Source organism: Rutidosis leptorrhynchoides, chromosome 10 (genome assembly GCF_046630445.1).
Source record: "Rutidosis leptorrhynchoides isolate AG116_Rl617_1_P2 chromosome 10, CSIRO_AGI_Rlap_v1, whole genome shotgun sequence".
NCBI classification, from domain to species: Eukaryota; Viridiplantae; Streptophyta; class Magnoliopsida; order Asterales; family Asteraceae; genus Rutidosis; species Rutidosis leptorrhynchoides.
In genome coordinates, this window is record NC_092342.1 from 11,007,454 (window position 1) to 11,021,620 (window position 14,167).

Below are 14,167 nucleotides of genomic sequence, written 5' to 3' on the forward strand. Positions count from 1 at the left end.
GACCGACGATGGTCAGAATCGGAAGAAGGTAATTGACACGAGGTGTTTAAATCGGATTGCTTGTTCTAGATCTACCCACAAACAAAAACAACCAGAACCGAGCAAGGTCATCAGAGTGATACAATCAAAATCAATCGATCGATTTAGATGTTAGGGTTATTTTGATACTGGAAAATGGAGGTTTGTTTGTGGTTGTTGCCAGAAAGTGGTAGGTTCATGCCAGATGGTGTATCCTTTAATACTCATAAATAAATGCTGATATTCTTCATTAATAGACATAAACGCTGCTGCTATTATTCTGTTTAAACTGAAAGGGTGTGTTTGGGCATATGAGGTTGTAATCAAGTTTATATGTATACTTTTATCAAATTATTATGTTCAGGTCAATGATATAGTATTTCCAGACTCATAATTGAATCGAATAAGCACTTGTTCAATACAACTAATAATCTCTAAGAATCAAGAATTAAAATTGAAAAATCACCGAAAGGACTTTTATTGACTTTAGTCAAAATTACATAGATTATAGAGAAAATGTTGGATTACAACGAAATTGGTTAACTAACTATGATCGTCATTAGCACTAGTATATATGTATTACAACTTAATTGAAAAACTATAACAGATTCCAACTAATTGTTGTTTTACAACTGATTTGGGGAAGAATAGTCATTAACTAGTGTTCGAACTCTCGCTTCGCGCTGGGGGTTCGGTTTTTAATGTATTTTATTGCGTTTAGTTTGTAAATTTTTTTTGTGGCTAACGATGATGTCGTTGAAGCGCAATTCGAGTCGAACTAAAAAGTATAACCCGTGAAAGATTTAAATGCTATTTAAAATTAACAATATATGTGCATCTCCGTGTTTCGTTATGGAGTTGTCGACTTTTAAAAATTTAACGGAGAATTAACGTGTATGAAAAGTACCCAAAATATTTAGCGTTTTTTAAAAAGCGCTCGTTTTGCGTATAGCTAGTGACATTGTGTTCCTAAAATTATTTCGAGTTTAACGGTGGTGGCAGAAAAATTTAACTCGTTGCGAGTGCGAAGATATGGCCCGTTGAATATTTGGGTGGAGTTTGTTTAAGATTTTTTATGAGAACGGTTAATTGAAACTTTACCCGCTTGTTTGGGGGTGGATTTGATTTTTTGGATAAAGTGTGAGGTGTTTGTGGTTGAATTTGGAAAGGAAAAAAAAGGATAAAAAGACGAAAATACTCCTGGATACTATTCATTTTCCCTATATCATTTAGAATATAGGTATAATATAATTCGTTATTACTAATTCCATCTAGTCGCGTGCTTGGCACGTGACCTTATTTTAAAACGTTGCATATGCACGGCACGTCCCTTGAATTCATTTTTGCCCTCAAGAATGATTTTACCCTAGATTAAAATTTGGGAAACGCAGTAACAACTCAGCAGCTAACTCCCATGTCGCATCATCCACAAAATGATTTAGCCACTAGATTAACAGGCAAACCCCTGGTCGATTACCTTCCTTAATCAATCTGCATCTAATTACCTTCAATGGTACAATAGGTAAAAAAGTCCATTTACATCCAACTGAGGAATCGATCCCATTTGAACTGGAAAATTTCCTTTATGATCTTTTAATTGTGACACATGAAACTCCAGATGGATTTTAGCTCTTACAGTTAAGAGTTTTAATTGTAGGCCACTGCACCAATATTAGTCAACACTTGAAATGGACCATAGTACTTATGAGATAATTTGTGTTGCTTTGATCCCCTCACTTTTAATTGCCTGTAAAGTTGTAGTTTCACATACACTCAATCATGCACATTGAATGCCATATTTGTTATGTGCTTATCCATGATACTCTTCATTCTATCTTTAGCCCTTTTGAGATGCAAAGTGAGGACCTTAATTGCTTCTTTTCTGGCCATTAATGTTCTATCTACAACATCAAATCTATTATTTCCCTTGGTATATAAGATTGGTGTTGGTGGTTTTTGGCCATATACCACCTCAAAAGGTGTGGTCTGAATAGTAGTGTGGAAATTAATATTGTACCAATATTATGCTAAAGATAATCAGTTAACCTAATCCTTTGGCTTATCTCCTGAGATACACCTCGAATAAGATTCTAGACACTTGTTGACCACTTTTGTTTGACAATCAGTTAGAGGATAGTAATCAAAAGATATATGCAGTTGAACCTTCAAAAGCTTGAATAATTCTTGTCAAAATACACTTATGATAACCTTTTCCCTATCACTTACAATCACTTTAGGCTATCTGTAAACACAATCTAAGAACACACCAGCCCTCAATAAAAAAGGGATGTGACAAAGATATGAAATGAGCATATTTTCTAAGTCAATCCACTATGGCCAAAATGATTGTTTTTCCATTAGACTTGGGCAATCCCTCAATAAAATCTATAGAGATTTTTGTCCATACCTTAGTGGGTATCGGAAGTGGTTGCAATAATCCAGGATATGATGCTAAATTAGGTATGAATCTTTGGCAAATAGAGCACTCTCTTACATACTTTTTAACATGTCTGCTCATCTTTTTACAGCAAAAATACCTACCAAGTTTTTGCAATGTAGACCAGTAGAACTAGCATGGTGATATTCTATTAATGATTGTCATAGCTAGTCATCTACACCCACTACCAACTTGCCTTTTCTTCTCAACTTATCATTAGCCTATGTGTACTGTTTTGAAATACTAGGGTCGAGCTTGAGCTTACTAATCAATTGTTGAAGCTTAATGTCATGAGTGACATTTTCTACAATCTTTTGCTGCATATCATTATTGAATGTAGGAAGAATGATACTATTCAATTGCCCACTGCTTTGCAACCTGGATAGTGAATCTCCAGCCACATTTTCCACACCCTTTTTGTACAAAATTTCATAATCATACCCAGTAATTTTGTTAACCACCTCATCTGAGTAGGGGTAGAAATCCTTTGATCCAACAAGTACTTAAGACTAATGTGGTCTGTTTTGACTGTGAAATACCTGTCCAAAAGGTATCCTCTTCACACTTCGAATACTAATATAACAGGCAAAAGTTCTTTTTCATATGTGGACCGGGTTTGATGCCTGGGTGCTAGTGATTAAGAGGTCAATGAGATGATCATCTTGATCAAGTACTGCCCCTATATCTGTAACATCCGCAAAAACGAGCCGAGTTGAAATGCCTATTTTTCCCTTAGCATCACTTGGGTGGTTATTATGCCTTTATTTTAATTAAATTTTTAGAATTAACTATTGATTTTGTTAGATTCGTTTTGTGATAAGGGTCACGGAACATTTTTGTTTATTTATTTTGGACCTCAATAGGGTCGTCTATCGAGGTACGTAAGTTGTTAGATAACAGTTAAATACCCGTGTGATATGAGGTATGAGTTTACTACCCATTTATGTGTTATGTTCTGGATACTTCTCCTAACTTTTCCCTAATTAGAAACCAAACACCCCGTACCTAACATTTTCATCTCACAAACCCCAACTTGAATCTTTGGTGCTTTTGCTCATAATCAAGACTTAGAATCTGAATTCTTATATCATCTATAACATAATTCCAGGTTTGTTCTTTGATTCTTTGATTCAATCTTGTTTAAAATGGGTTTTTGTGTTCTTATGGGTTTTAGTGCTCTTGATGCTTGATTCTTGATTCTTGATTCTTGATTCTTGATTCTAATTGTTGGTTATGCTTGATTGTTGCTTGATATAGCTTCTATATGTGTTATGTAATGTCCTTGAACCGTTCTATCGACCAAAACATGTTTGGATATCGAATTGGGGTGTAAAAATGTCTCAAAAACGAGCTTAAATGGCTGTTCTGATGTCCTCATACGAAGAGGACTTCTCCTTGTACAAAGTGGCTCTCGTTCGTGCGAAGAGAAATCTCTTCGTACGGACAGTTTGTCAGTTTTTGAAAAATTGAAATGGACGTAACTTTCAAACTGTAACTCTATTTTTGACATATAAACTATTGTTAGAATCATCTTGAGGTCTACTTTCCAATAGTGAGGTTTTAAAATAGTAAATCAAACTTTCAATTTGGGTCAAAATTATAAGAGATTGTGTATGCTTTAATTTACAAACGTACGGGAGTTACTGTTGAAAGGGGGTTTGTATAATCTTGTCATATATGGATAGGGGCATATATGAGTTGGGTTTTGTGTTGAATTTTCTATGTACTTATTTTATGCAAGTGTATGGTGCCTTGTGCGAATGACAGTCACTTCGTACGAAGTGATGGACTCTTTGTACGAAGGTTATCTCTTCGCACACAGTGATGTACTTCGTGCGAGGTAGGGCTAGTTCGTGCAAAGAGGTTTTGGTGAACCCAAACCTGATTTTCCTGATCTCCTTGTATGGAGACCTGGTTGTCTGTACGGAGACCTCGTAATTCGTACGAAGAAGGGCTCTTCGTATGGATTGATTCTTGATTTTGTGTTTTGTTGTATTATGTTCAATCTGCTGATTACTGACTTGTGTTGTACATCGTTGATACTATTATGATAATTGTCATGCTTTAAATTGTATTGTTGCCATGTGAGCTGTTACTAGTTGTTTGTGAACTGTTGATCGAACCTCGACTTGTTAGGTTCCGCTCAGAAGATGAATCTTGACTTGTCAGATTGTACTCAATGAGGTCAACCTCGACTTGTTAGGTTGGGTCCTCTTGACTACTATATGTTAAGTATAGTCTTGAATGACGCATCACATGCGTGTAGATGACTATATTGGGGATTCATTGGTTGGACTAACGGTAGATTTTAGTCTGATCAGCTAGTGGTCGAGTGCCCGATCAGGCCATCGTTCTGTAACTAGAGCGTTGTTGTTGTATGTTGTTGTACTTGTACGAGTTTTTGTTGTATGTTAGACTTGTGATAGTTCCATTCACTTATCTTTGGCCAACCCCCTCAACCCCTCCCTTGCAGGTTTTGAATCTTAGTGGGTTTTGGGATGGGAGTAGACGTGTCGAATATATGTTTGACAAGAAGAATTCTGATGTCGAGACTTTTATGTTAATGTAAAGATGTTTGATGAATGTAACACCAGGCGTTAAGTAATAATGTAACCTTTATGGATTTTTAATAATCACGTTTTAATGTATATAGGGATAATTTCGTAATTAAGACTTCCAATGTGTATTTAAAAAAAAATAGGGTGTTACAATATCAACTCTAGATGCATCTGTTTCAATTACAAACTCTTTGTTAAAGTCAGGTAACATAGAACACGTGAAGTTTGCATTATCTTTTTTAACTCCTCAAAAGCCATTGTAGCTTTTTCATTTCATTTGATTCCATCTTTCTTCAATAGCCTGTTTAATGGGTAACATATACTACCATATATCCTTATGAACCTTCTATTATATCCAGTTAATCCCAAAAACCCTCTAAGTTGTTTGAGTGTTTTACGTTGTGGCCATTTTTTCATCACCTCTATTTTGGTTGGGTCAGTTGCGTGGCACAAGTATTCCACCTTAGGCGTAACAAATACACATTTAGACATCTTTGCATACACTGTATGCTTTCTCATGACTTGTAGAACTAAATCTAAATGTATTATGGGTTCTGCTAAAGTAGTGCTATAAACTAGGATGTCATTAATGAATACCAACACAAATTTTCTTAGGTAGGGTTTAAAAACCTTATTCATTAGAACTTGAAATGTAGATGGAGCATTTGTTATGCCAAAAGGTATAACCAGGAACTCATAGTGACCCGCATGTGTTTTGAATGATGTCTTCGCTATATCACCTTTAATGCATTCTGATTTGGTGATATCCAGATCTTAAATCCCACTTAGAAAAGACTTGTAACCCATACAACTTATCCATCAACTCTTCAATAATAGAAATTAGAAATTTATCCTTGATAGTGTGCTTATTTAGTTCCATGTAGTCAATATACATCCTCTAAATACCGTCCATCTTCTTGACCATGACAATTAGTGAAGCAAATGAACTTTGGCTAGGTCTAATCACCCCTGTATATCTAGTAATTCCATCACCGTAATTTACATTGCATATTTTTGAGTTGGTGGGTGTCTATATGGTCTAATGTTGATGGCCATTGTATTATCTTTTAATGGATTTCTGTAGTCATGACTCCTTTATGGTGGTAGTTCAGTAGGGATCTCACATATATCTGGATACTCATTTAACACTCGAGTAATCACCTCTGTACACTTTTGTTTTTTCTTTCTCACCTTCCAAGTTATAAATAGACATTAGAAATACATACATGAACATTGATGGTAGATGTGCTTCTTGTTGTACAGAGTCTTTATTCATCTTCTTACCATTGACCCAATGTAACAGTGGTTTTCTTGCACCCCTTATAATAATTGTCTTATTTTTGCAATTAAAAACCATTTTTAACTCATTAAAATTCTAGTGGATGTCTCCCAACTTCTTTAGCCACTGTATACCTAGCACCATTTCACTACCTCCAAGTGGTACGATGACCATACCATCAGTAAAAGTCTCACCGTTCATCTGCCATTGGAAACCCTTACATTCACTTGATCTAATGATCTTATTACCCCGGGTATAAAAACTTGCATATGATTAGTAGGTTTACACAAACACCCAATCTTTTGGCAATTCCTAAATCTAAAAAATTATGAGTGCTTCCCGAGTCTATCAAAATATTAAGTGACTTTTTATTCACATGACCATACACCCTCATGCTTAGATAGGTCATAGGCTAGCATTTAATGAAATTTGTGGTGTATAATCTGTTACCTCCACCTGAGCATTCGTTTTTAAAGTTGATCATCACCAGGCATGTATTTTTTGGTCACATTAGAAGCATTGACCCTTTGAATTTTTCCATCCTAACTCTTTGTGTTAATTGTCTCATGGGTGTTGGGTTTTTGATCTTCCTATTGTAGCGTGTAGATGGTAATGCTAATCTTGTTGGTGCACGACAAACTGAAGTGCTAGGATTCTTTACTCTGTTTCATGCATCATATCTACCAAAACTTGTTCTGGGTGTTGGCAATAGTGGTGAAAATCTTTGTTTTGTTTCTGCTATTGTAACTTCTTATAGTTTGGCTAGGCTAAATGCATCTTCCAAAGTTTTAACATTTGAACATTCTAACTGTGAGTTATATCTGATTCTTCAATCCACCTAAACATAACTAATTGCTTGTTTTTGAATTATCTCTAACTTGTTAAGTAGGGTTTGAAACTTATTTTGGTAGTTCTGCACTGATCCAATTTGTTTGAGATTTTTTAATTCGGCCATTAGATCTTCATAAGTAGATCCAAAATGTTTTTGTATTGTTTCTTGATATGTATCCCAGTTAACTTCTTCACCATGTAACTTGATGAATTGTTGATGCCAACTTAATGCTTTCTTGTACAAATGAATGGAGACAATCTTAACCTCCTCTTCATCCTCTATTCCATCTATTCTAAAGAATTGGTTGCATTTTGAAGATCCAACCTTAACATCATCACCTTCAAATTTTGAAAACTCATTTTTGGTCACTCTTGGCATTTGATTTGCACCTATTCTGTTGGTTCATTCTCCACCTTGTGTTCTTTGCATTTCAACAGTCAAGAAATTGTGATAAACTAACATGCTTTTGAACCGTGCAGTAAGATCCAGCTATAGCTTGTTTAAAATATGCTATTGATGCATTTACAATCTCAGCTACATGTTCCTTAGCTTGTTCATCCATGATAATGCTTTTTGTTGACGTCACCATTGCTACCAAATTACTAATTAGGTCAATTAGAATCTTGATAGCTCTGATATCAAATGAGATAGTATTTCCAGACTCACAATTGAATCAAAGAAACACTTGTTTGATACAATCAATCTTTAAGAAATAAGAATTAGAAATGAAATTGCACCGCAAGGTCTTTTATTGAGTATAGTCAAAATTACAGAGATTCTAGAGAAAATGTTGAATTACTATGAAATAGATTAACTAACTATGATCGTCACTAGCACTAGTGTATGTATTACAGCTGAATTGGAAAAGTGTAACATATTCTAAGTAATTGTTGTTGAACTACTGATTTAGGGAAGAACAGTCGTTAAGTTCGCTATTCTTGATTCTAGCTAGTCACGTGTTTAGCACGTGATCTTAGTTTAAACATTGAATGTGCACGTCACATGTTTAGTATTTGAATCATGACAATCAACTAAAGGTTGAAATTAGTTTTGGTGTTTTTTGATTTAGTATGAGATCTTATTTGAATTAGATCATGATTTGAATTAGTTTTGGTGTTTAATTTGTTTTGATTTTCGTTGATGGGCATTGGACTAAAGAAAAGAATGTCCGGGATTTTTGATATTAAAATGAAGAAAAACAGGAATTTAGTATATGGTGAAGAAGGTATGTAAAATGACGTTTTTTGCACTCACATGCTTTGCACATGTCAAAATTTAATGAAAAAATAAAGACGTTAGTGATGATTTGGACTATATGTGAAATGAGTGCAAACTACAGGGACTATGTAGATCAAAATATGATAATTTGACTATCCGTAAAATACAATACAAACCACATGAACTAGTTAGGTAATTTTGTCTAATTTATAATATGATAGTTTGACTATCCGTAAAATATAGTACAAATGTGTATTCGAACAAAAACAGGTGTGGTCGAACAAAAAATGGTGAATTCGAACAAAAATGTTTTGTATAACAGAAATGTAGAACGAAATTTGATTTCTATGCATGTAAACGTTTTTGTTCGAACAAGCTCGAAATTGTTAAACAGTGTTTTATTTTGTTCGAATACGAGTTCTCATTATTCTCTTCAATGTGGAGTTATCATGAAATACTCACTATATATATATATATATACATATATATATATACATATATATATATATACACATATATATATATATATACATATATACATATATATATATATACACATATATATATATATATACATATATATATATATATATACATATATATACATATATATATATATATATATATATATATATATATATATATATATATATATATATATATATATATATATATATATATATATATATATATATATATATATATGTTATAAAAGTCAATTGTAGATGCTAATTTTATTATTATTATAGATATTGTATAGTAGATTTTTTGAGTATATATATGTATTATGTAAGAGCTCATAATGTGCACACTTCTGAAAATATATAAAACACATACTTCTCTCATATTCCCTCTATATACTTATTAGTAGTCTACAGTCAAGAACCATGCCACTAAAGGTAGTTATAAGCCTACTGAATTATAACACATTATCAGCATGAAGTGCTCCATATAATCAAGGTTTATCTAAGCAAGCACACGTCACTAATCAAGGTAAGAAATTGTTTAACTTTTATTAACTTCACTAACATTTATATTTAAGTTATTTAAGTTATATATGGTCGGTTATACCGCCTGAATTATATTTATGTAATCTAACTTTTATTAACTTCACTAACATTTATATTTATGTTATTTAAGTTATATATGGTCGGTTATACCGCCTGAATTATATTAATGTAATCTAACTTTTATTAACTTCACTCACATTTATATTTATGTTATTTAAGTTATATATGGTCGGTTATACCGCCTGAATTATATTTCTGTAATCTAACTCTTATTAACTTCACTAACATTTATATTTATGTTATCTAACATTTATGATTACTTATGCAATTAATCATTATTTATTTCATGCATACTAATGTTTATTCTTAAAATTTATTATTTATGCATAATATGTTTATTCTCTTAATCTTCATATTTATACTAAATGTATTTATACTAAATATATTTATAGTAATCGTATTTGTACTAATAAAATTCTTTTATTAAAAATTACTATTAATACGAGTACATAACAGTCGTTAACGTCAACTAACGATGTTACAACGGTCATATATACATAACGGTTGTTAACGTCAACTTACAACGACTATATTTTTCAAATATAAAATAAACATCTCCGTTTTCACATTTTCACAAATCAATCTTCATTTTCTCAGATTACCACCATCAAATTTATTATTTTTTTTTTTTTGTAAAGATGATTTTTCACACAAGGATGATTTTTCCTATTGTATTGGTCATACTAACTATCATCATTGTTACTAATATACCACCGGGTGAACCTATATTCTATCCTGCTCTTGTGGCTTTATCATTTGTAATCATGCCATTATTCTGTTGTTTGCTACTTATGAATTTAAAATAATTCTAATTTCATTTTATTATTTGTCTATGATTAGAAATTGATTATGATTATAATTTATGTTCATCTTTCTGAAAATAGAAAATGTCAAACTTATCAAAGTTTGAGTTTGATGCCCTAGACGTATCGGGAACAAACTACACATCATGGGTTATGGATGTTGAAATAAATCTTGGATCATTGGGTATTCTAGAAACTTTAAAAGAAAACAATACTTGTTCTGATCAAGATAAATTAAAATCAATTGCTTTTATTCGCAAACATATTGATATCACCTTAAAACATATGTATCTCACTATCAAAGATCCACATGTTTTATGGGAAAGTATCAAGAGTAGATTCGATAATCAAAAGGAAATATTACTCCCAGCTGCGAGGGAAGAATGGGGAAATCTAAGGTTCCAAGACTTTAAAAAGGTAAGTGAATACAGCTCGGCCATGTTCAAGATCCGTTCAAAGCTTCAATTTTATGGTCAAGAAATAAGTGATGTTGATATGATGGAAAAAACTTTCTCCACAATGCATTCTGCAAACATTACTATACAAGAAAATTTAAGATTGCAGAATTACAAAAAATTTTCCAAACTTCAAACTTATCTCTTAGTTGCAGAAGTGAATAAAGAATTACTGATGAAGAATCAAGAGTCTCGTCCTACGGGTGCGCTAGCATTCCCTGAAGCTAATGCTATTAACAATAATAATAAAAAAGAAATGCACCTGGACGAGGACGTGGGCAAGGTCGTGGTCATATTGGCCAAAACCATCATCATGGAAATTACCATAACAATAATAAAAATCATAACTATGTTCGAAATCACCCTTATGGTAATGGTCGTGGTGGTGGTCGTGGTCGTAATGGTTACGGTGGTCGTGGTCGTGGACAAAGAAATAATAATCCACAAAATTATAAATTTCAACCACCATACAATCCCACAAATCATAATGTTGAAGAAAGCTCTTCAAAGAATATTGAAGATTCTTATTATCGATGTGGTAAAATTGTACATTGGTCTAAAAACTGTCGAACAAATCAATATTCTGTTAATCAATATCAGGAATCCCTAAAGGGAAAAGGAAAAGAGGCAAACCTTATGGATGACCTTGATACAAAAATCACTGAGCCAATAAGTGACTACTTTAATGAATAAATTTCCTATTATATGTCCATATCAAATAAATGGATGTAGGTTTACGATCTATACCATATCTACTTTACTATATGTTCCCTTATTATGTACTTTCATTTATAACGTATTTTTGAATGTAATATATTGATGAATTATGTACTCATTATTTGTTTCTCATATTTTGAAGTTCATGATGTACACTACTGGAGTGCAAAGTCAGTCAAATGGTGGGGATCTTTGTATTGCAGACAGTGGTACCACATACACTATACTCAAATCTAAAAAATATTTCACTGATTTTAAAGCAACAGAAGGAACGGTACATACTATATCAGGTCCTGTGGATTTAATAAAAGGAATGGAAAAGGAAAAATTCATGTTACCAAATGGTATAAATTTTCTGATAAAAATGCCTTATTTTCTCCCATGTCAAAGAGAAATTTGTTAAGCTTCTCTGACATATACCAAAATGGATATGATTATCAGTCAGTGACTACAGAAAATGGTAAATATTTAAGTATCACTGACAAGAAGCATGTGATTGAAAAACTACCAAGACTCAGTTCTGGTTTACATTATACATATATAAATGTACCAGAAACACACATGGTAGTTAATGAAAAAGCATGTGATCCTGTAATGATAAATCTGTGGCATGAAAGATTAGGCCACCCAGGATCAACAATGATGAAAAGAATAATTCAAAATACACATGGACATCCATTGACGGATCAAAAGATCCCTCATGATGCAATTATCCCATGTACATCATGCTCACTTGGAAAATTGATAATAAGATCATCACCTCTTAAGGTTGAAAAAGAATCACCAATGTTTCTTGAAAGAATTCAAGGTGATATATGTGGACCAATTCATCCACCATGTGGACCATTTAGATATTTCATGGTCCTAATAGACGCATCTAGTAGATGGTCGCATGTTTGTCTATTATCAAGTCGAAATATGGCATTTGCAAAATTTCTTGCTCAAATTATTAAATTGAGAGCACATTTCCCTGATTATGCTATTAAAAGGGTGAGATTGGATAATGCTGGTGAGTTTATATCTCAAGCATTTAATGATTTTTTCATGTCTATTGGGATTGTTATTGAACATCCTGTTGATCATGTACATACACAAAATGGTTTAGCCGAATCACTAATTAAACGATTGCAGTTAATAGCTAGACCATTGATAATGAGAAAAAAACTCCCAGTATTTGTATGGGGTCATGCAATTTTACATGCTGCATCATTAATTCGCATTAGACCAAGTGCAAGTCATACATATTCTCCCTTGCAACTTGCTTTTGGCCATCAGCCAAATATTTCCCACCTTAGAACATTTGGTTGTGCGGTTTATGTTCCTATCGCACCACCACAGCGCACTAAAATGGGTCCTCAAAGAAGGATGGGAATATATGTTGGATATGAAACATCTTCAATCATAAGATATATTGAACCCATGACGGGTGATGTTTTTACAGCACGTTTTGCTGATTGTCACTTTAATGAAACATTGTTTCCTAGATTAGGGGGAGAAATAAAAAATAAAGAAAATGATGTTTCATGGTGTGAACCTCAATTAATGTATCTTGATCCTCGCACAAAAGAATGCGAGACCGAAGTTCAAAAAATAATGCATATGCAAGAACTTGCGAATAAATTACCTGATACATTTACAGATACAAAAAGAGTGACTAAATCATATATACCAGTAGTAAATGCTCCAGCTCGAATTGAAATTCTAAAAGCTGGCAATAATGTCACTCTTGAGTCTTTGCTACGCCAGAAACGTGGGAGACCAATTGGTTCCAATGATAAAAATCCTCGAAAAAGAAAATCAGATGATAATGAGGTAAAAGAATGTGTTCAAGAAGAACCACAAATGAGTACTCCTTCTACAAAGGAGATTGAGAACCACAAATGATGTCAATACGGAATTTTCAATCAATTATGCACATTCAAAAATATTATGGAATCGAGATGAAATGAAAAATATTGATGAGATGTTTTCATATAATGTTGCATATGACATCATGAATGATGATGATGATCAAGAACTAAAATCTGTCATGGAATATCAAAATAGACATGATTGGGATCATTGGAAAGGAGCAATACGAGCTGAATTTGAATCGCTCAATAAAAGAAAAGTTTTCGGATCTATCATTCTCACACCTAAAGATGTGAAACCTGTGGGATATAGATGGGTTTTTATGCGAAAAAGAAATGAGAAAAATGAAGTTACAAGGTATAAAACTAGACTTGTAGCTCAAGGTTTTTCTCAAAGACCAGGAGTTGATTATTTTAACAACCTGTTCATATCGATTATAAATGAATTACAATAGTTGATTTCATCGCGAGGTATTTGACATCTATATGATACATTTTACAAACATTGCATTCGTTTTAAAAGACAAACTTTCATTTCATCGAAAGTTGACAGGCATGCATACCATTTCATAATATCCAACTATAAATGACCTAATCTGTCATTTGATTAATCATAATCTTTATTGAACTCAACGACTTGAATGCAACGTCTTTTGAAATATGCCATGAATGACTCCAAATATTATCTTTAAAATGAGCAAATGCACAACGGGAGATTTCTTTCAATCCTGAGAATAAACATGTTTAAAAGTGTCAACCAAAAGGTTGGTGAGTTCATTAGTTTTTCATAATCGATCATTTCCATAATTTTAATAGACCACAAGATTTTCATTTCCATTTCTCATAAATATACATCTCATATCAGGCATTTCGCAAACTGCATAGGGATAAAAATCATTCATATGGTGAACACCTGGTAACTGACATTAA